Source organism: Engystomops pustulosus, chromosome 3 (assembly GCF_040894005.1).
Source record: "Engystomops pustulosus chromosome 3, aEngPut4.maternal, whole genome shotgun sequence".
Taxonomy (NCBI): domain Eukaryota; kingdom Metazoa; phylum Chordata; class Amphibia; order Anura; family Leptodactylidae; genus Engystomops; species Engystomops pustulosus.
In genome coordinates, this window is record NC_092413.1 from 54,620,196 (window position 1) to 54,640,687 (window position 20,492).

At 39.3% G+C, this 20,492-nt stretch overlaps 1 long non-coding RNA gene across 1 annotated transcript in view; it reads right to left on the reverse strand.

The window, feature by feature from the left end:
• The window catches only part of LOC140121365 (uncharacterized), a 406,051-nt gene that overhangs the window by 87,900 nt on the left and 297,659 nt on the right, over positions 1–20,492 (reverse strand). The window contains exon 3 of the long non-coding RNA XR_011854072.1: positions 1,474–1,624. This is a non-coding gene — a long non-coding RNA (uncharacterized lncRNA). The remainder of the gene's footprint in view (positions 1–1,473; positions 1,625–20,492) is intronic.

The following is a 20,492-nucleotide window of genomic DNA, read 5'->3' on the forward strand; positions in this document are numbered from 1 at the left end:
TTGTGCAATGAGATTTAATACACATAAGCTCTCTAGAGAAATCATACTCAGTATGCAAGTATTATTTTTCATATATACTTTGTATATTCAAACTAAAATATTTACATGTAACCCATTTAACACTCTGTTGTCCCTTACCTTATAATAGAGTAATCATTTAGAAATGATATGTGTGAAGTTTATAAGATTTGAAAGGGATTATCCAAAAAAAACAGCTGCTTGAGACTTTGCCTAGAGAAATAAATAAAATGAATACCTGATGCCACCATTCCAGTAGCAGCCACCCTATGCAGCCTGTCCCAGCTCTTTATTTGTTTTATTCCAGTGTCTTAGTGTTTGTGTGCAAGATCCTGGCTGTGGCCAATAATAGGCATCATTGGTGATCCTTACACAGAAGCCATAACACTACTGTGAGTGGCTGCAGCTGTGACTTGGCAAAAAGATAATGGAAGTTAAACTCTGTTCTGCACCAGATTTAATATACAGAATGAGACACAGTGATAAATATATCACAGTAGAAGACTTTCTATTTCTACTCTGCCATGGTCTAAAGTGCAACACATTGATACATCTCCCCTATTGAGGCAGATTTAGTGATCGAAATGCACAAGAATTGTGGTGCGGTGTGTGCATTATTTTGACACCTGTAATTTCAGTGTACAGAGCTGTGTAAGGTGTAATTGTTTGCAAGATGGGTTGCCGTTTTCATTACTAGCATTCTGACAACTGAGCAACCTTTTTCATTTTATTGGATGCAAAATGGCAATAAAGTGGCAATTCAGACATTTATGCACTATTTTCCGTTACGGGGTTCACAACTAGAAATAATTGATTATATATTTGAAAGATTGGACTTTCTCTGACAGAGTGTAATACAAGATACCAAATCACAGCTATGGGATCATTGAAAATGATTCCAAATGTCATGTCAACTGATCAATGCCCTCTAATTGTGTCACAGGGGGCGCCATTGGCCATCTAAGATTGTGGCGCTAATATGCAGCGCTGTTAGGTGCTGTAGTACTACTGGCCCTTCAAAATATTTCCACTTGTCCCTAAAAGGGCAGTTGTTTGTCTGACTGACCCTATCAAGATCATCAACCTCTCCCGAGCTCTGTCTCATGTCTCTAATGCCCCTAGACATTAGACCCTGCCTCTTATACAGCAGGATCACATGGCTCACCTAGCTAATAACATCCAATTGGGCATGGCTGTGCTTGCTAAAGGGCTGCAAGCTTGTTAATTGGCTGCTCAGCCAGATTGCCATTTTTCCTCGTACACAAACCAGCCATGTTCAGTATGGACCCGATCTTTGCAGTTTAGGTCCACTCTTTGGTACACTATTCCTGACCTTCTTTGTGTGTGTTACTTTGCTCATTTTAGAGGTGTGTTCTCATCTGGACAATGACATTTAATTTATATCATCACAAATCATCATATAGATATATTTCTTCAATTATTAAAAAAATGTACCTGTGTGAAGAGAATTTCTCATATATGTGGCCATGTTTTATTATGAGAAAGTAGATTGTTGTCCTTGCAGGTCCGGTGACTGTGGAGAGCACTCTCCTTCTTGGTCAAATAGCCCTTACAAAGCCTGGTGGTGTATTTGAAGGTCGTTGTCCTGTTGAAAAATAAATGATGGTCCAACTAAACACAAACTGGATGAAATAGTGTGTCGCTGCAAGATGCTGTGATAACCATGCTGGTTCAGTATACCGCCAATTTTGAATAAATCCCCAACAGTGTCACCAGCAACAGTTTTTGTAGAGATGGATCTGCTGCTAGAACTCTGTCAGGCCTGGTCTCTATTCTGAGCCGCTGTTAACCTGTGATTTCTGAGGCTGGTGAATCAAATGAACTTATCCTCCGAAGAAAAGGTGACTCTAGTCTTCCTTTCTCGGGGGCGACCCTCATGTGAGCCAGTTTCTTTGTAATTTCTTTGTAATTTTGGTACTTTCGAAGTTTTCCCAATTTTTTGGACTCCGCGAGCCTTAAGCTTCAAAATGGCTGCGTCCTTAAGGGGTTAAGAAGTTAACACCTTGCCGACTGAGGACGAACTATATCCTGTATACTGTATAAAACAACCAATAACCAACACCCTCCTATCAGTTACGCAGTCGGTGCTGGCACCGATCGCGGCAGTTAACCTGTTAAGTGCCGCGGTCCAACCCGACCGAGACAACTAACTTTCCATAAAATGCCGGCCGCCATCTTGGCTATTAAAAATCATAGTAAAATAGGTACATACTGCGTATTGCAGTACAAACTCCAAGGAAGGAAGCAGCACTCCAAGATAAATAGTGAATGTTTATTCCACTAGTGGTAAGAGCTACGTTTCGGCTGACTCTATGCAGCCATTCGCAAGCAGTATATTGCAGTATATAGTATTAGCAATCGGAACCTGCAGAGTTAAATAACCCTGGAGGACCTAAAATAATGGTAAAAAAAAAATTCAAAACAATAAAAAAAAAATATGAAAAAATAGTTAAACAAGTAAAAGTTTAAATCACCCCCTTTCCCTAGAACTGATATAAATATAAATAAACAATAAAAATCATAAACACATTAGGTATCATCACGTCCCAAAAGGTCCGATCTATCAAAATATATTAGCGATTTTTCCCAGCATTTAACCCCATAACGGAAATTGGGGCCCAAAGTCGAAAATGCCACTTTTTTGCCATTTTGAAAAATATAAAAAATTCTATAAAAAGTGATCAAAAGCCTATACAGTCCTCAAAATGAAAATTAAAAACGTCATCTAAAGTCGCAAAAAATGACACCACTCACCGCTCCATGCACTGGAGTATGAAAAAGTTATTAGTGCCAGAACATGGCAAAATGAAACGCAAATGCGTTTTTTCATCATTTTCACTGCATTCTGAATTTTTTTCCTACCACAGACGCCATCTTAAAGGCACTGCTTTCAGGCATCTCTGGGGTGCCGATCACGGGGGAAAGAACCCCAGAAGGCACGTTAAATGCCGCGGTTGCGCTGACTGCGGCATTTAATGGGTTAAACACCCGCGATTGGAGCACACTCCGACCACGGGTGTTAGCCGGGGATGTCAGCAATAGATTACCGCTGACATCCCCCGACCCCAATGCCAGTTCAGCTCCTGTGCAGAGCTGAACCGGCATCGCCTCTGCGCAGTAACTGTACTGCGCTGAGCGCTATTTGCAGGACTCAGTGCAGTACAGCTACGTCGCAGAGCGCTAAGGGGTTAAAGTAATTATGGCCACTTAATTTTCTTTACTTAGTTGCTTTTTTTCTAGCCATAACACAAATTCTAACAGTCTCTTCAGTAAGACTATCAGCTGTGAATCCACCTGACTTCTGCATAACGAAACTGATGGTCCCAACTAGAGATTGGCGAATCAGTTCTAACAAAGTGGAATTTGTTTAGAATTTCAGGAAAACTTTGGTTCTGCATGAATCCAAAGTTTACGGTGAATCGTGGGAACAATTCCCCCCCCAACCTTTATTAGCAAAAAGGCCACAAGCACAACATGTTACATGGGGCAGATAACTCTGGGAAGAAGAAAGGAACAACCTCAATCACATGTGCAGACATGTAAGCCAATCAGCCATTGGCAGGCTTATGTGATGTCACAGCCCTATAAAAACAGACAGCCATTTGTAATCCCGTCATTTCACACTGCATGTGCTGCCTGTAGCGTCTAGCTGCTTGTACTCAGTAGCTGATGGAGTGATTTTTGCTCAAAGTCCAGGGTGTCAGTTTTTGGGGTTCTGTATTCCCCAAATTTTAATTCTTTTTTGTTGCTAAAGTAGATATCAAGAAATCTGCGTCAAATACACATAGTTGATGGAGTGATTTTTCAAGGATGTCAGTTTTGGGGGCTTTTGGCCTCATGCTGCTGCTACTGCTGCCACCCTCCTACACACACTGATTGTGCCACTCTCCGATGACCTGCTGCTGCTGCCACCTCCACACTCTGTCATTGTGCCACACTGTGGCCTACCGTGTGGCTACAACCTCCAGAATTTGTCATTGTGACACTCTCTGGCCTTGTGCTGCTGCTACTGCTGCCGCCCACCTGCACACACTGTAATTGTGCCATTCTCTGACCTCCTGCTGCTGCCACCTCCACACTCTGTCATTCTGCCACTCTGCAGCCTACTCATGCTGCTTCTAACTGACCGATGTCTCCCTGGAACACCCTGTGATTTCCATAATGCTGTTTTCACCCTCCACCACTGTATGACATTGCCACTATGTTTAGTTTAACCATTCATTTCATCTGTCAGAAAGAATAAAAAGCTTCCGGATTGATGGCCAAAAGCAGGAGTGGATACAGAAGACAGAGGACATGCAAATATGCCATTTACTGGTCATCTCTATTTTGGATCAACTCCTGTTTGTTTTTGGCTTTAGCAAGTGACGTCAATGCAAAATTACTGCCGACACCCTCTCCACTCTTTTGGGGGTTTTCTACAGATATCAGCGTTTAACGGAACAGGTTCTGTCGTAATCTATGGAATCATCTGATGTCAGTGTAAAAAGAGTGCACTCTTTGATGTTACAGTGGGATCTCGGCCCTCATATCGGTCCTTTCGAGCTGGCACAGACGTTACCTTGTCAGGCTGCGTTCCCGCTTCACTCATTTAGTCAAGTCGGCCTCTGTAACTGCCCATGGAATTGAAGAGTGAAGCGATTCTAAGAGCGGCGGCTGTCATGTGCGTGTCATACTAAAACACAGCATTGTTTGAAGACCAAACCATGCTCCCTATTCATATTTGACGTTCTACAACACCCTACAGGCTCTCTGCAGCCAGGAAATACCTGTCTTTTAATGTGATTCGCCATGATTCAATTGGGGTCGAATCGAATTTTGACTGAAAATTCTGCGAATGGAATTTTTGCAAAAAATGTGCCCATCTCTAGCCCTACCCCCTTTTAAAATGTAAGAAATACCACTTATCAAACCTGACAGGGCACACCTGTGGTGTGAAAACCTTTGCAGACCAAGAGTTTGCAAAGCAGTATTCAAAGCCAAAGGTGGCTACTTTGAAGAACCTAGAATACAAGACTATTTTTAGTTGTTAAGAATATAATTCTAAATTTGTTAATTCATAGTTTTGATGACAACAGTGTGAATCTACAATTTTTATAGTCATGAAAATACAGAAAACTCTTTGAATCAGAAGGTATGTCCAAAACATGTGCCGAAAAATTCCAACAAAAGAAATATACTTACATACTTAATTTTGTTCTTCACTGGTAACTGGAGCACACTATGATGAGGCAGTGTCACTGCTGATGATGTCATATTGTGCGCTGGCAGGCAGAATGTTTGGACATGTCTCTGCCCGCTCTGTTACCAGTGGAGAAGAGAAGGAAGAGGATCTGCACAGAGAATCTGTTAGCATTGAAGAGCGAGTATGTAAGTTCATTTTTTTTATACAATGAAGAGTAGGGCATTACATTATCTTGGGGGCTGCAGGGAATTTTATTATTTGGGGGTCTGCAGCAGGGTATTTCATTACTAGGGGGTCTGCTGCAAGGCATTTCATCACTAGGGGGTCTGCTGCAGGCATTTTATTACCAGTGGATCTTCTGCAAAGCATTTCATTACTAGGTTGTCTGCTGAAGAGAATTTCATTACTAGGGGGTCTACTGCAGGGAATTTCATAAATAGGTGGTCTGCTGCTGGGCATTTCTTTACTTGGGGGTTCTGCTGCAGGGAATTTCATTAATGGGGGAGGACTGTATGGGGCATTTGATTATTGGGGAGGCTGATGGGCATTTCATTACTGATGGAGGCTGTGACCAATGCATTTCCCACCCTAGGCTTATACTTGAGTCAGTCAGTTTTCCCAGTTCAGTTATTTGTGGCAAAAGTAGGGTTCTCGGCTTATACTCAAGTATATATGGTAGATATATTCAGTTAAATGTCAATGCCCAAATGAGAATAACCCTTTAACATTGCCTATTCACTTAAACCCACCATTCCAGTGCCAGTTGTTATGCAGTAAGGCATCAGTTTGGATGGACTAGAGGACAGATAAAGACAGTGAGCCTTAAGGCTAAACCCTCTCACTACATCAATGTCCAGCCCACCTTGGTTTCTTATATAAGAAGGCTTTCAAGGGCATCCTTAAAATTGTATCTCTTGGAATATCTGTTTTTCCATGTTTTGGTTTTGGAATCCTGTGGATGAGGTCTATTGTGATGTCTAATTTTTTTTGCTTCAGGGTGGATTGGCGAGATAAATTTCTCTGCTTATTCCTCCAAAGCCGAGTCTGGAACCGCTTCCAGGGTGCCTCTCAGGTGGAAATAATTTCTTTGTGATGTATCTACTAATTCCCCCATTTTTAACTCAAGCTCTGATAATTTTTCTTCTAGTTCTTTGTGCAAAACCAGTAAATTATTATGGGATGATGTTCTTTCAGTTATTTTCGTCTCCACCAGATCTATTCTTTCCCCAATTGTCCTTACTTGTTTTGGTAACTCCTCCATCAAGTCCTGCATTATAGACAGAATCTTTGTCTCAAATCTATCTAGCATATTTTGCATCACCTCTACTGTAAGTAAATATTGTCGATTTTCATTTATTGTATTCATTTCAAGAGAAGAGGTAGATTTTGGTCATCTTTCAGCGAGGATGCCATCTCTAATCGTTGAGATTCACCCTGAGGAAGAGTGCTGGGCAACGGGCTGAGGGTGAAAGCTGAAATATAAGCTGTTACCCCCCTTAGAGGCTGTATCCCTTGAGGAGGATATATTTGGGGCACAAGTTGTAGATTTTTTTTACTCTTGTCATTATACACAAGATGAATGATTTTACTTCAGAGTGTTCAGAGCGTCCCTGTTCCCAAGAAGTTTTCCTTTCCTCTTCTCACCCCTTCCAGCAACCTACAGAGTTACCCAGTCTCAAAAGTTTATAGTAATAAACACATAAAATTTATACCTTTTTCAAAACAGAATACAAACAGGGAGTTAATTCAAACATTGAAATATTAGCATCTGCAACCATAAGATTCTAAGAAGGTTAAACCTATCTTACTCCCTATTTCAGCATAGCAAAATTATCAAGAAAAGTTCCTATGTTGACATATCATTTTTTTAAAATAAAATTATAGTGCAGTTTCCTACATTCTTTTTTATTATATAAAGCTTTATTAATTGTTTCACATAATACATCCATCGACATCTGCAAACATTTAGTTTTACAACATTTAGAGGGTGTGCAACACCATAACAATTCTTCCAAATATGCACATTCCCCTCAATATTTTTACTACATATAAAGACCACTTTAAACCCTTTATACTTTACACACTTTATACTATCTCCCACCCTTCCATCCCGCCCCATCCCCCAGCAAGAGAAGAAAAAAACACTACTTCTTAATGCCAAATCGACCATATATTTCCCTGCCTCTCTGCCTTACAATATGTTTTTTCATACTGGGCCACTCTTAGGGTTGGGTTTTACCATAGTTCCTATGAAGGGGGTTCTTTATCTCCCAATTTACGCGCTACACATACTAATGCAAGATTCATCACTCTTGCAATTAAATCTTTTTGAGCCTTGGATACCCCCTCATATTCAACTAACCCTAAAATAGTGGTTTTCACTGATGGTATACATTCAAAACCTAAAGTTTCAGATGTATATTCAAAGACTTTCCTCCAGAATTTCACCATCTCTAAACACTCCCAAATAACATCTAGGATGCCAGCATCCAACTCACATTTATTGCAACTTGAATCCTCACTGACTTTCATTAAGAATAATAACACAGGAGTATAATAAATTCTATACACCATATTAAACAGTATCACCCTAAAATTCCAGTTAAGTGAACAACTCCTCATATTCCAATATATGCTTCCCCATTCCTTGCTATCAAGTGACCACTTTACTTCTAACTTCTTGAAGCAGAGGTTTTAAATTAGTACTCTCGTAGTCACTTAATTTTTTTGGAAAAAAAGGCCTGCACCTCTGGACATAGTGGCAGAAGTATCGATTTCTGCCAATTTATGTCCAGACCAGAGTATCTAGTATCATAATATATAAGGCTGGAAAAAGACGGAGGTCCATCAAGTCCAACCTTTAAGAATTAAATAAATGTTTTATCCCCATAACCCGTGATATTTTTTCTCTCCAGAAAGGCATCCAGGCCTCTCTTGAATATGTACATAGAGTCCGCCATAACAACCTCCTGCGGCAGAGAGTTCCATCGTCTCACTGCTCGTACAGTAAAGAACCTTTGTCTATGTTGATGGTAGAATCGCCTCTCCTCTAAGCGTAGAGGATGCCCCCCTGTACTGGTCATAGGCCTAGGTATAAAAAGATCTTTGGAGAGATCCTTGTACTGTCCATTCAGGTATTTGTACATTGTAATGAGGTCTTCCCTCAGTTGTCTTTTTTCTAAACTGAATAATCCCAAATTTTGTAATCTGTCATTGTATTCTAATCCCCCCATTCCCCTAATAATCCTGGTTGCTCTCCTCTGCGCCCGTTCCAGCTCTACTATATGCTTTTTATACACTGGTGCCCAAAACTGTACACAATATTCCATGTGTGGTCTGACCAGGGATTTGTATAAGTGCAAAACTATATCTTTATCATGAGAATCTATTCCTCTCTTGATACATCCCATAATTTTATCTGCTTTAGCAGCAGCCACCTGGCTCTGGTCACTAAAATTAAGTTTACCATCCACCAATACCCCCAAGTCCTTTTCAGCTCCAGTTTTACTAAGTAATTGACCGTTTAGAACATAATTATACTTTTTGTTTCCATGGCCCAAGTGCATAACTTTACATTTATCTACATTAAACCTCATCAACCATTTCTCTGCCCACTCTTCAAGCTTCCACAAATCCCTCTGTAATGCTAAACTATCGACCTCAGTATTTATTACTTTACAGAGCTTAGTATCATCTGCAAATATTAAAACTTGACTGTGTAAACCCACTACAAGGTCATTAATAAAAATATTAAAAAGAAGTGGCCCCAATACTGACCACTGTGGCACTCCACTGGTAATGTCAACCCAATCTGAGAATACGCCATTAATGACCACCCTCTGTTTTCTATCACTAGGCCAATTACTTACACAGATTTTCTCCTATTCCCAGCAGTTTCATTGTCAAATGCCTTTGAAAAGTCCAGATATACAACATCCACAGGGTCCCCCAGATCCAGTCTTGACCTTACCTCCTCGTAGAAACCAATCAGATTAGTCTGACAGGACCGATCTCTCATAAACCCATGCTGACGCTGGGTTATAAGGTTGTGCCCAGTGAGATACTCCAGGATAGCATCTCTAACAAACCCCTCAAATATTTTCCCCACCACAGCAGTTAGACTCACGGGTCTGTAGTTTCCAGGATCACTATTTGATCCTTTTTTGTATATTGGTACCACATTTGCTATGCGCCAGTCCTGTGGAACATAACCAGTCCTCAGTGAATCTTAAAATATTAAAAATAACGGTCTGTCTATCACGGCACATAGTTCATGCAGAACCCGAGGTTCACGTTCACGTTTTAGCACCTTAAACGCCTTATCTTTCTTGCTTATTGCTTTCCTTACAAGACTAGTTAGCCACATATGCTTTTTCCCATAAGGTATGTGTTTCTCACAGGACTTTTTCAGAATATATGAGAAAAAGTCCAATTTTTTTTTGGGGGGGGGGGGGGGGGCTTTTGTCTTTGAGAACATTATCCCAGTCCCAGAACATAACCCCACCCCCCTTAATCCCAACATCCTCCCTAATCATAATGACATAAGGCTCTATATACAAAGCGTATAAAAGTGGGGAAAGCGGACAAACCCCTGACGGGTGCCTCTTGGTAGTGAGAAAAATTCCCCATTTTAATTTTAGCTATTGGACAGTTGTACATGCTCTTTACAAAACCAATAAATCTATCCCCTATACCAAACCCTGCCATAGGAAACTCCGATCCACCCTGTCAAACGCCTTAACCGCGTCCAAAGACAGGATGGAGTGGAGGTCCTCCCAACCTATTTCTATAGCTGAAAACATCCTAAGCATACATTCACTTATACTTCTATTCAGAATAAACCCTTTCTGATCGTTATGTACAATATCCTGGACTACCTTTTGTAGCCTTAAGGACAGATCTTTCAATGAAAAGGCCGCAGAGGCGGCAAAAACACTTCTGAAATTAAATATTAATCCACATTGATGACAAACAAGATTTTAACTGCAATCTGCAATTAAAGATCACCGTCTGAGAAGCCGGACAGACAATTTTAAAGTTAGAAGCTAGAAGTAAGTCCACAATTATAACAAGCGGTTTTAGCAGGCGATTTTAACAATCATTTCCTGCAGAAGAGACAGAACCAGAAAATATTTGTTAGTCTGGGATCATAAAGGGCACATATTCCAGCGGCAGTCCACCACAGAAGCGGCAGCCACCCGGCCATTTATACAGCAAATGTTAGTCAGAATTCAAGCATTTTAGTTTTAGTAGCAGTATATGGTGCTAGGGAAAAATGCAATTATCAGTATAACTGCAAAGTTCCAAAATGCTCCTCAGCCCAGGGCTCTACCACTGCCAGCTGTAGTTATTGACAAATAGGCAACAGGAACAGTATTGCAGAGTCAACACGGCATAAAACAAGTTAGCGAAGTTCTCACCCTACTCTTCAACCACAGACTCTACTGGCTGTACAGGGCGGATGTATATGGTGACCAAAATCAATTTTCCTGCAAATGCACCACTCAGCTGCCAGTCCTCCGTCCTGCTGTTCCAGCCCCGACGTCCTTCGCGTCCTGGAGCCTGAATCAAGAAACTTTTATCCCTGCTGCCTGCTTCCATGGGTGCCTCGAACAGAACTGCCTCTGTCCCATCCCTTCTCTCCTCAAAGCACAGCGACGGACCCAACAATAACCACAGCCGCGGGGAAGTCAGCCAGCCTCTCCGAGTCACTGCCGAGACCACATGGATGCTTAGTGGCCAACGGCCGGAAATGGTGGAGCATGCAGCATCGACGAGCAACTCACGTCATGTCGTCACATGTTTAGTTTCCTCCTATGTTGACATATCTTAAAAAAGCATGTATATTTTCAACCAGAAAGATTAGTCTTATATTCAACCAAAAAGAACTTTAACTCCCTCGGCTGACTATAAGATCATATTTTTCGGAGTATATAGTCTTGAGTTAGCCCAAATGGACTATGTGCAGTGTCTAGCGACAAATTGGAAAAACAGTACAAAAACTAGATTTAATAGACATTTGTAATAGAGTAAATACATATATGCATTATGAAGTAACCATGACCACAAGTTATACTTAAATTATACTCATTTCTGCAAAATAAAAGAAAAATGGTCCCAGTGGGAGAAATCCTCCTTTTCGAACCCGCAAAAAACTGTTCTATGCTCTTAAAGAAAATTCTCAGACATAACGGAAATTTCATTAGATAGCCCTACTCAATAGAAAAACTATAATTAGATCCATCCAAAATATTTTTCACTTTGGATGCAAAGTGGAATTTCAGCCCCTCTCAGGCTGTTAGTTTTGTGCAGAGGGTAGGCATCATATCCCTTCTTCGTGGAAGCACTCCTCCCAACCTTTGTGGGAATGGTGAGGGTCCAGTTACCCCACATAAAAGGGGGGGATAATGATTTGTCAGGCAGCTGCTGCATGGGGGAGCGGGCAGGTAACTGGAATACAGGTATAGACCAGGGTTCACACTGGTGCACAGAATACTAACACAGGTCTGGGACAGGAACAAACAACGTATATACAGGACTTCAGGCATGTAAAAACAGGTCAGGTCAAGATACAGGTCAGGTTCAGATACAGGCAGACAAGTGGAGACAGGTCAAGATCAAGCAGGTTATATACAAGTCAGGTCCAGATCAAGCAGGTATATACACTCAGACTTAAAGAATAACCAGCAAGGTATAATGAGAGTAGGCAGATATAGAAGGCCATTTCCAGCTACGCCTCCAGAAGCACACTGGGGGAACTGTCCATCAGGCTAGTAACCCTTGCTGGGCAGGACTGAAATGCTAGGAGCAGGGTGTGGCTCAGTTAATCCAAACACAAACGCTGAGGCACAGTTCACACACAAATAAATGCCATCTGCAGATTGAGCGACGTTTAGGCACAGACGTTACAAAGCACAGTGGAAATAGCAAGCAAACCATTTATGAAATGTGTGGAGTGTTAACTGCTAGAGATTCTAATGAGTTTATCCACCTGCACAATAGATTCACAGTTCTGTAAGAAAACTCACTATTTTGTCAGTTTGAAACCATAATTGTAGCAGTAATAATAATACAATAAAATTGCGTACCCTTTTTAATAATTAGTTGAATGAATAAGTAGTTTCATGAACACCTCATTTCATTTCAGAAAACCATAAAACAAAGAAACAAATAGAACATAAAACAAAAAGAGATAGATTGTCAGCACAGTACTCCTTTTCATTCTGACCAGCCCCACAGGGCTTTTACTGGAGAGTGAAATGAGTTATGTACAGGTTCATTAAAATTTGAACATATAAATTTATACATCCCTTGCATAGCTCCCTAAAGAGTGGTTCACAATGCTCCGATGTGTTCTTCTCCTTTGGATATGAAATTATTCTTACACTTCAAAGTATGTTTATTTGGGATCAGTAACCAAAGTCGAAAATGGTTATTGGAATTTTACTGAATGTATGTATGTATGTATTTTACTGTATGTGTAATACATATGCTGTAAGGTTAAATATACTTTTTTATTAGTCTTTTTTGACTGCTTTCTCTGAATGCTTTTACTACAAATAAGCTTATTTTTATGTGAATAACATTAATTTGACAATTAAAATCATCTCATGGCCATAAAAAAATTCAATAAAGTACTTTAACGCTCTACCCCATTGTTAATATGTGCCATTTATTTTACAGATGCTAGCAATAACTATTGACCTTTCCATTTAAACTTTTTATCTTTCAAATTAAAGATATAACTGTATTGTGTTATTCTGTCCTGTGCATTGATTTTTGCTTTATTTCTTTCAAATTGGACTACAAATAGGCAAGACTGCAATATGTTGTTTTTCATATGGAAAAAGCCCAAATAAACTCCGCAGTAGCATTATGTTGGTCTTTTGGACGTTGCTTTCTAGCTACATTTGCAGTCTTATAGTGCTGAATGGGATTCATGCTGTTGAATTTAGCTTTGTTTGAATCCACAATGGAGAAAAGTAAAATAGAACAACGTGCGAAATATGTATCGTTTGGTCAAGCATCTGCTTTTTCTTCATTGAAATCAATAAATTTGTTATTTTTAAACTCAAAAGCATTGATTGAAGGACACAGGAACATTAAAATGTGGAAGTATCCCTTGAAGTCTGTTTATGAACTGAATTAAACATAAAACAATTATTATGTAGCAATCTTTGCTGTGAGGTGAATGAAAGTCTGACTCTGATGGTTTCTAAAAATGGAGTTCATTGTTTTTAGATAAAAGCTTTTCATTCAACTTTTATAAAAGGGTGTATCAAAAACTGAACTCTTAAAGATAAAATGTCATATAATTCACTGAAAATATGCTGTATCAATTTCAACGTCATCATGAGGAAGAGGTTCAATCGTTTGTGACCAGTGCTCTGGAATGGAGTAATCGGGAAACAACAAATTCACAATGCACTGCAATATTAAAGTTTGTATGACATGACCACAGGTCACCATAACAGAACAATACTTTAATGACCCTTGTATAACATTTGTGTCAGTGTAATCCTCTGTTCACAAGGTACGGCTGAGGATGGGCTGATATATTATTTTGTTTCTATTTTGTTTCGACTGCCTCGATTGAATAGCACCACATCCGTAAGTATAATCCAGCTTTGCTCAGGTTCATCAATAGTTAACTCGTTGTAACTGACATAATTTCACTCCACTCATATTAATCCTTTTCTGTTCTGTCTTGTTTGGATTTCACAGTACTGGTTTAATCACATTTTAAACTGGGATTGGACATGATATAAGAGGTCTGCCTGCTCCAGGTTCTTTACTTGCCATAGTATTGGTACTTAGCAAGGTTATTGTGTATCCCGGTGTTCCATATTCCGGTAATCTTCACCCTTTGCTTCTTTTAAGACTATCCTATTTCCTTGTGATTTTGTACTGCAGTTTTGTACTTGTTTTGTTTTGACTATTCCTTTTTGTTTGTACTGTTTTGTTTCCATCTCCCTGTCTTGCATTTTGGCATAGAAAGGAACATCAACTAGTTGTTCCATACCACTTAGAGTAGGTGAGGCAATCAGGGGCAACTGTTAAGGGGGTTTAGTTTCATGGCCCACTGCCTCTACGTCTCCTGTTCTGTCACTAAAACACTTTATTGCAAAGCAAGATGTCCAGAAATAGTTGCATTTAGGAGGAGATGAGAAGTATAGATTTAATTTAATCTATTTCTGTACCGCCAATATATGTCAATGCATAAAACTGAGCAAGGGACAAGCACTACTGACGAAAATATACTAAGGATCAAAGCATACAGAAAACAACCAATTACAAATACACAAAGAAAAAAAGGAAGTTGCTATGAGACCCAAAAGTAAAAAGTAAACAAATTTTATTTGTACCATAATACACCACAACACAGAAATATTAAAAACATTTAAAAGTGTGGACTACACACAAATGTAAACCAACAGGGAGACCTGGCATATGATAAAGCCGGTCAACCTGACCAACACCAGCTCCCCCCAATGAGCAAAGCCTCTCCTGAGCAGGTAAATGACGAAAAATGAAACAGGTGGAAATACTAGAAACCAAACAGAGGTTGATCCAAATTGTGAAGCAGTAAATCAAAATAAGATCATATAACTTTCTGTAAAGCACTATAATGGATCAGAAAGGTATCTACTTGTGGTGATGAAAATACAGACCAAGGAGAGGTAGGGGGAGACTGGGGCACTAGACCCCATGTCAATGCAGGAAGCCACTTGTTTATTTTATCCTGTTGTATGTCATTATGACCAGATGAACAGAGTTTAGGACTTGCAATGGCATAAGAAGGCAGGGGTTGAATTGGATTCCTTAAACCTGCATATAATTATATTATGGTTTTTTTTCCATTTTTTCTTTTTAATAATAATAACAATAATTCTTTATTTATATGGCACCTACAGATTATGCAGCGCTGCACAAAACATGTCAAATTTTTAAATACAATATATTATATTGTGGCTGTTATAGGGACACTAACTCAGAATGCCTCTTGTTCTAAATGGAGCTTTTTCTGTTATGAAAATAAATCTGGCAGCCAGAATGAGTCCTCTATGGCCCCACAGTGGAGCTTGTGGGACAGCATGGACAGCAGAGAACTTCAAGAAGGGTCTAGATGCCTTTTTACACCTAAATAACATTGAAGATTATGTTATATAGAATTGTTTTCCCTAAATCCATTCCTCTTGCAATCCCTTCCCTTCCTTGGTGGAACTTGATGGACAAGTGTCTTTTTTCAACCGTATAAACTATGACTGTGATAAAAAAATGTTTTATAAATTCTGCACACTTCCATACAGCCCCAGAGTGAATAGCTTTGACCATGTATATTAGAACATATGGCAAATAAGATGATTATACTGTATGTAGGGATGGTGTTGCCTAGCAGGGTTCCAGAATTCATAAGGACCCTACACTGCCATTGGCATTCATTCAGTGCTGTGTACCAGTGGGTGCTTAAGCCAGCACAGCCCACAGTAGACTAATAACTCACTACTAGGTAGGTGGTTACTACTTTGCTTGGAGTCACTCAATATACAACTCCCTGTGTGTGCCAATCTGCATTGAAATATGATTCATTGTAAACTATAGATGTTTCAGTTGCAGAGAGTTACAAAGCTTTGTGCGAAAGAGAAGGACTATAAAAGTGGGTCACTTGCAGACGCACAAGTTAAAATAGAGTTTCTCAATTTTCTATGTAATCAGGAATAATACTAAACATTTTTGGCTTTCATGGCTGTTTAGCAAAACGTCAGATGTAATCTAGTACAATTTAGTTCCTTTTTTTAGGAAAGTACATGTCGTCATTTCTTTAATTGGATGATTCATTGGTTGATACTTGTTAATTTACCTTATATAAATGTAATACAGACACATTTTGATTCTATTTTCTGACAGACATAAAAGCTTCTTTGTGAAAATTAACGTTTCTAACAACAGCCCATGACTCACATAATGCTGTTTTCCAGAATATGTTTCTGACATACATAGAATATTGGTCCTTAATACATTGTATTGTGGCTTCTACATTCAAGAAATCACAACAGGAGATGATATTTGGAGTGAAGCATGGAGCTGAAAAGTAAAAATGGAAATTTAAATAAACACATTTATATTACATTGTCTCTAAGGCACGTATTTGAAAACAAACCTATCACCACAAATCATTTATGCTAATTTCATAATAATAATAATAGCAAATATGAAGACCAATGTGAACTTGCTGTTCAATTTGTAATGTAGACAATAAGGTAGTTATACAAATTATAAGGCCGAATAGAGGAGTACTGATTTCATAAAAGCATGGAAAATACAAATTCAGTAAACTAAAACAAAATTAAGAGAAGACCCAGCACCTCTCCTTTCCAATTGCATTCAATGTTATGGATGAAAACTGGACCAGTAAACATGCCAGGGCATAACTTTAAAAGTACTGGATTTAGAGATCCACATCTACCAGCAGATTTAATGATAGTAGCCATTCAATATGCACTGAGCTCCTCCCTCTCGTGTCCTTCCCTTGTGTCTAGAGAATTTGACAAACTAAATTGTGGACTGAATGGGGGCAGCATTTACACTTGACCATGATCTAGTGTTTATTGGATGGCAGACTGACTGAAGGTACTAGACTGGGACTGGGAGCACAGTTCACTGAAAGGTGGAATCAAAACAAATTGAGGTACTCATTTTCTAGAGTTGTCATATACATTAATGTAAAGTCGATGCTGCACTCTTAGCAGAAATTCTTCCATCATAAGACAACCTCAACCTGATTATTGTGCCCTGGAACCTTCATCTTAATTCCATTACTGGAGAAAACAATCCAAATTGTACCTGTTTCTTTGTCTTCAATTAATATTTTTACTATCAAGAATTTATTTTTATATTAGACAGGAATATTTTGCAATGAGGGAATTATTCATGGCAAGCATTAGGGGCGTTTTAGATGCAAAAGGACATTAGGTCATTATCTAAAAGGGCACATCTTGTGGTTTAATTGCTGTTATTAATAGAACCCAAGATGGCAGCGAAGCACAGAATCAAATGACAGTGAGTATGGTTAAATAAAGAAGCAGAGGTCTGATACACAGTATAGTAAAATGATAGCAAACAGGGAAAGGTATTGGAAGACTAGTATAAAGGAACTGGGAGATATATAAAGGAGCACCGAAAGCCCTGTTATATATAACACTTACATATACAATAGAAAATCACCATACAAACCCCACATATAAGGTTTTGCTGTGTCCGCAATGACCCGTACAATAAAACAAAATCACTATTTAACTTGCACGAGGAACAGCATAAAAAGTTTTCAAAGGAAAACTACCTGCAAGTTTAACAAAAAACAAACTAAACATACTCACCTATGCTGCTCTTCATCCAGATCCCTGTAGTGTTCTTCTTTAATCTTTACACACATGGATCGCATGGAAAAAAAACCTTCTAATTAGCAGGCCAGGGCGCGGGGACAAGTTGTCTGGTTCTCCGAGCTGCTAACTATTCACCCCTCCTGCATGTCGTCACCTCCCTCTCAACCTGCTAATTACAAGTATTTTTCCATGCAATCCCCGTGTGTCAATATTAAAGAACAATATCGCTGGGGTCAAGATTTAGAGCAGCATGGGTGAATATGTTTAGTTTGTTTATTGTTAAACTTACTGGTAGTTTTCCTTTAAAAAAAACACCAAAAACAATGATTTTTTTTACCTATCTTGTCCCAAAATAAAATGCAATAAAAAATTATCAATACAAAAATTGTACTGTTGTAAAGTACACCATGTCCTGCAAAAAACAAGCTCTCAAGCAACTATATAGACCATTAATTAAAAGAGTTATGCTACTTGGAAGATGGCGATTTTTTCCCCACATTAGGTTTTTATTTTACATTATCCAAAAAACAAATATTTTATAGGTCACAAAATTGAGCCCATAGGGCAAAACTGGTTAATGCTTGAGCCTCCTTACCTTCTGCACCTCACTGCATGCCCATACAAGCAACGTCCAAATGTAGGGAGTCTCTGTACTCTTTCTATCTTTTGTGAATGTATGAATTTTAGTGTTAAACATATTATTTAAAAATGTATTATTAAAAAAGCGGACCTTTCTAAGTTTCAACTCCATTTAGTTTTAATTACCATGAACATCTCAAAGGATTACCAATCTGATAGTTTGAGAGGTCCATATTTGAAAATGGAGTGAAATATAGTGGGTTTCTAAAAAACAATGATTCCTAAAAAAATAAATTCTGAAATCTCTTGATAATCTGTAGGTCATAGTATCATAGTATATAAGGCTGGAAGGAGACGCAAGTCCATCAAGTCCAACCTTTAAGAATTAAATAAATGTTTTATCCCCATACCCGTGATATTTTTTCTCTCCAGAAAGGCAACCAAGCCCCTCTTGAATATGTACATAGAGTCGGCCATAACAACCTCCTGCGGCAGAGAGTTCCACAGTCTCACTGCTCTTACAGTAAAGAACCTTTGTCTAGGGTGATGGTAAAATCGCCTCTCCTCTAGGCGTAGAGGATGCCCCTTTATCCTGGTCACAGCCCGAGGTATAAAAAGATCTTTGGAGAGATCCTTGTACTGTCCGTTCAGGTATTTGTACATTGTAATGAGATCTCCCCTCAGTCGTCTTTTTTCTAGACTGAATAATCCCAAATTTTTTAATCTGTCAGTGTATTCTAGTTCCCCCATTCCCTTAATAATCCTGGTTGCTCTCATCTGCACCCGTTCCAGCTCTACTATATCCTTTTTATACACTGGTGCCCAAAACTGTACACAATATTCCATGTGTGGTCTGACCAGGGATTTGTATAAGGGCAAAACTATGTCTTTATCATGAGAATCTATTCCTCTATTGATACATCCCATTATTTTATTTGCTTTAGCAGCAGCCGCCTGGCTTTGGTCACTAAAATTAAGTTTACCATCCACCAATAAACCCAAGTCCTTTTCAGCTTCAGTTTTACTAAGTAATTGACCGTTTAGAACAGTGATGGTCAAACTATGACACGCGTGTCAGTGCTGACACGCATAGCCATTTTCAGTGACACGCGGCCGCCAGAGAGTTAAGTTTCATCCTCGGCTCCTACACGGCCAGGTGCAGTAGCCGGGAGGCTGAGAGATTGCCCAGCACATTGTAATAAATAGATGATGTGGAAAATCCCCATATACTGCCATACTGTAGTATGGCAGTACATGGTAGGATCAATCACACAACCTAGGATTAAAGTACCCTAGAAGTTAAATAATTATACACATTTGTTATTTAAACTATAAATATCACAAAATTATGTTTTTTTTTTGTCAGGGTGACTCACCACCTGAGTTATGCTCGTTTTTTTGTCGAATTTTGACACACCAAGCTCAAAAGGTTGCCCATCACTGGTTTAGAACATAATTATACTTTTTGTTTCCATGGCCCAAGTGCATAACTTTACATTTATCTACATTAAACCTCATCAACCATTTCTCTGCCCATCCCTCAAGCTTCCACAAATCCCTCTGTAATGCTAAACTATCGACCTCAGTATTTATTACTTTACACAGCTTAGTATCATCTGCAAATATTGAAACTTGACTGTGTAAACCCACTACAAGGTCATTAATAAAAATATTAAAAAGAAGTGGCCCCAATACTGACCCCTGTGGCACTCCACTGGTAACATCAACCCAATCTGAGAATGTGCCATTAATGACCCCCCTCTGTTTTCTATCACTAAGCCAATTACTTACCCAAATACACAGATTTTCTCCTATTCTCAGCAGTCGCATTTTATATACCAACCTTTTATGTGGCACGGTGTCAAATGCCTTTGAAAAGTCCAAATATACAACATCTACAGCGTCCCCCAGATCCAGTCTTGAACTTACCTCCTCGTAGAAACCAATCAGATTAGTCTGACAGGACCGATCTCTCATAAACCCATGCTGACGCTGGGTTATAAGGTTGTGCACAGTGAGATACTCCAGGATAGCATCTCTAACAAACCCCTCAAATATTTTCCCCACCACAGCAGTTAGACTCACGGGTATGTAGTTTCCAGGATTGCTATTTGATCCTTTTTTGTATATTGGTACCACATTTGCTATGCGCCAGTCCTGTGGAACATAACCAGTCCTTCAAATATTAAAAATAACGGTTTGTCTATCACCGTACATAATTCATGCAGAACCCGGGGGTGTATGCCATCTGGCCCAGGTGATTTATCTATCTTAGTGGTTGCGAGGCGGCGCCGTACCTCTTCCTG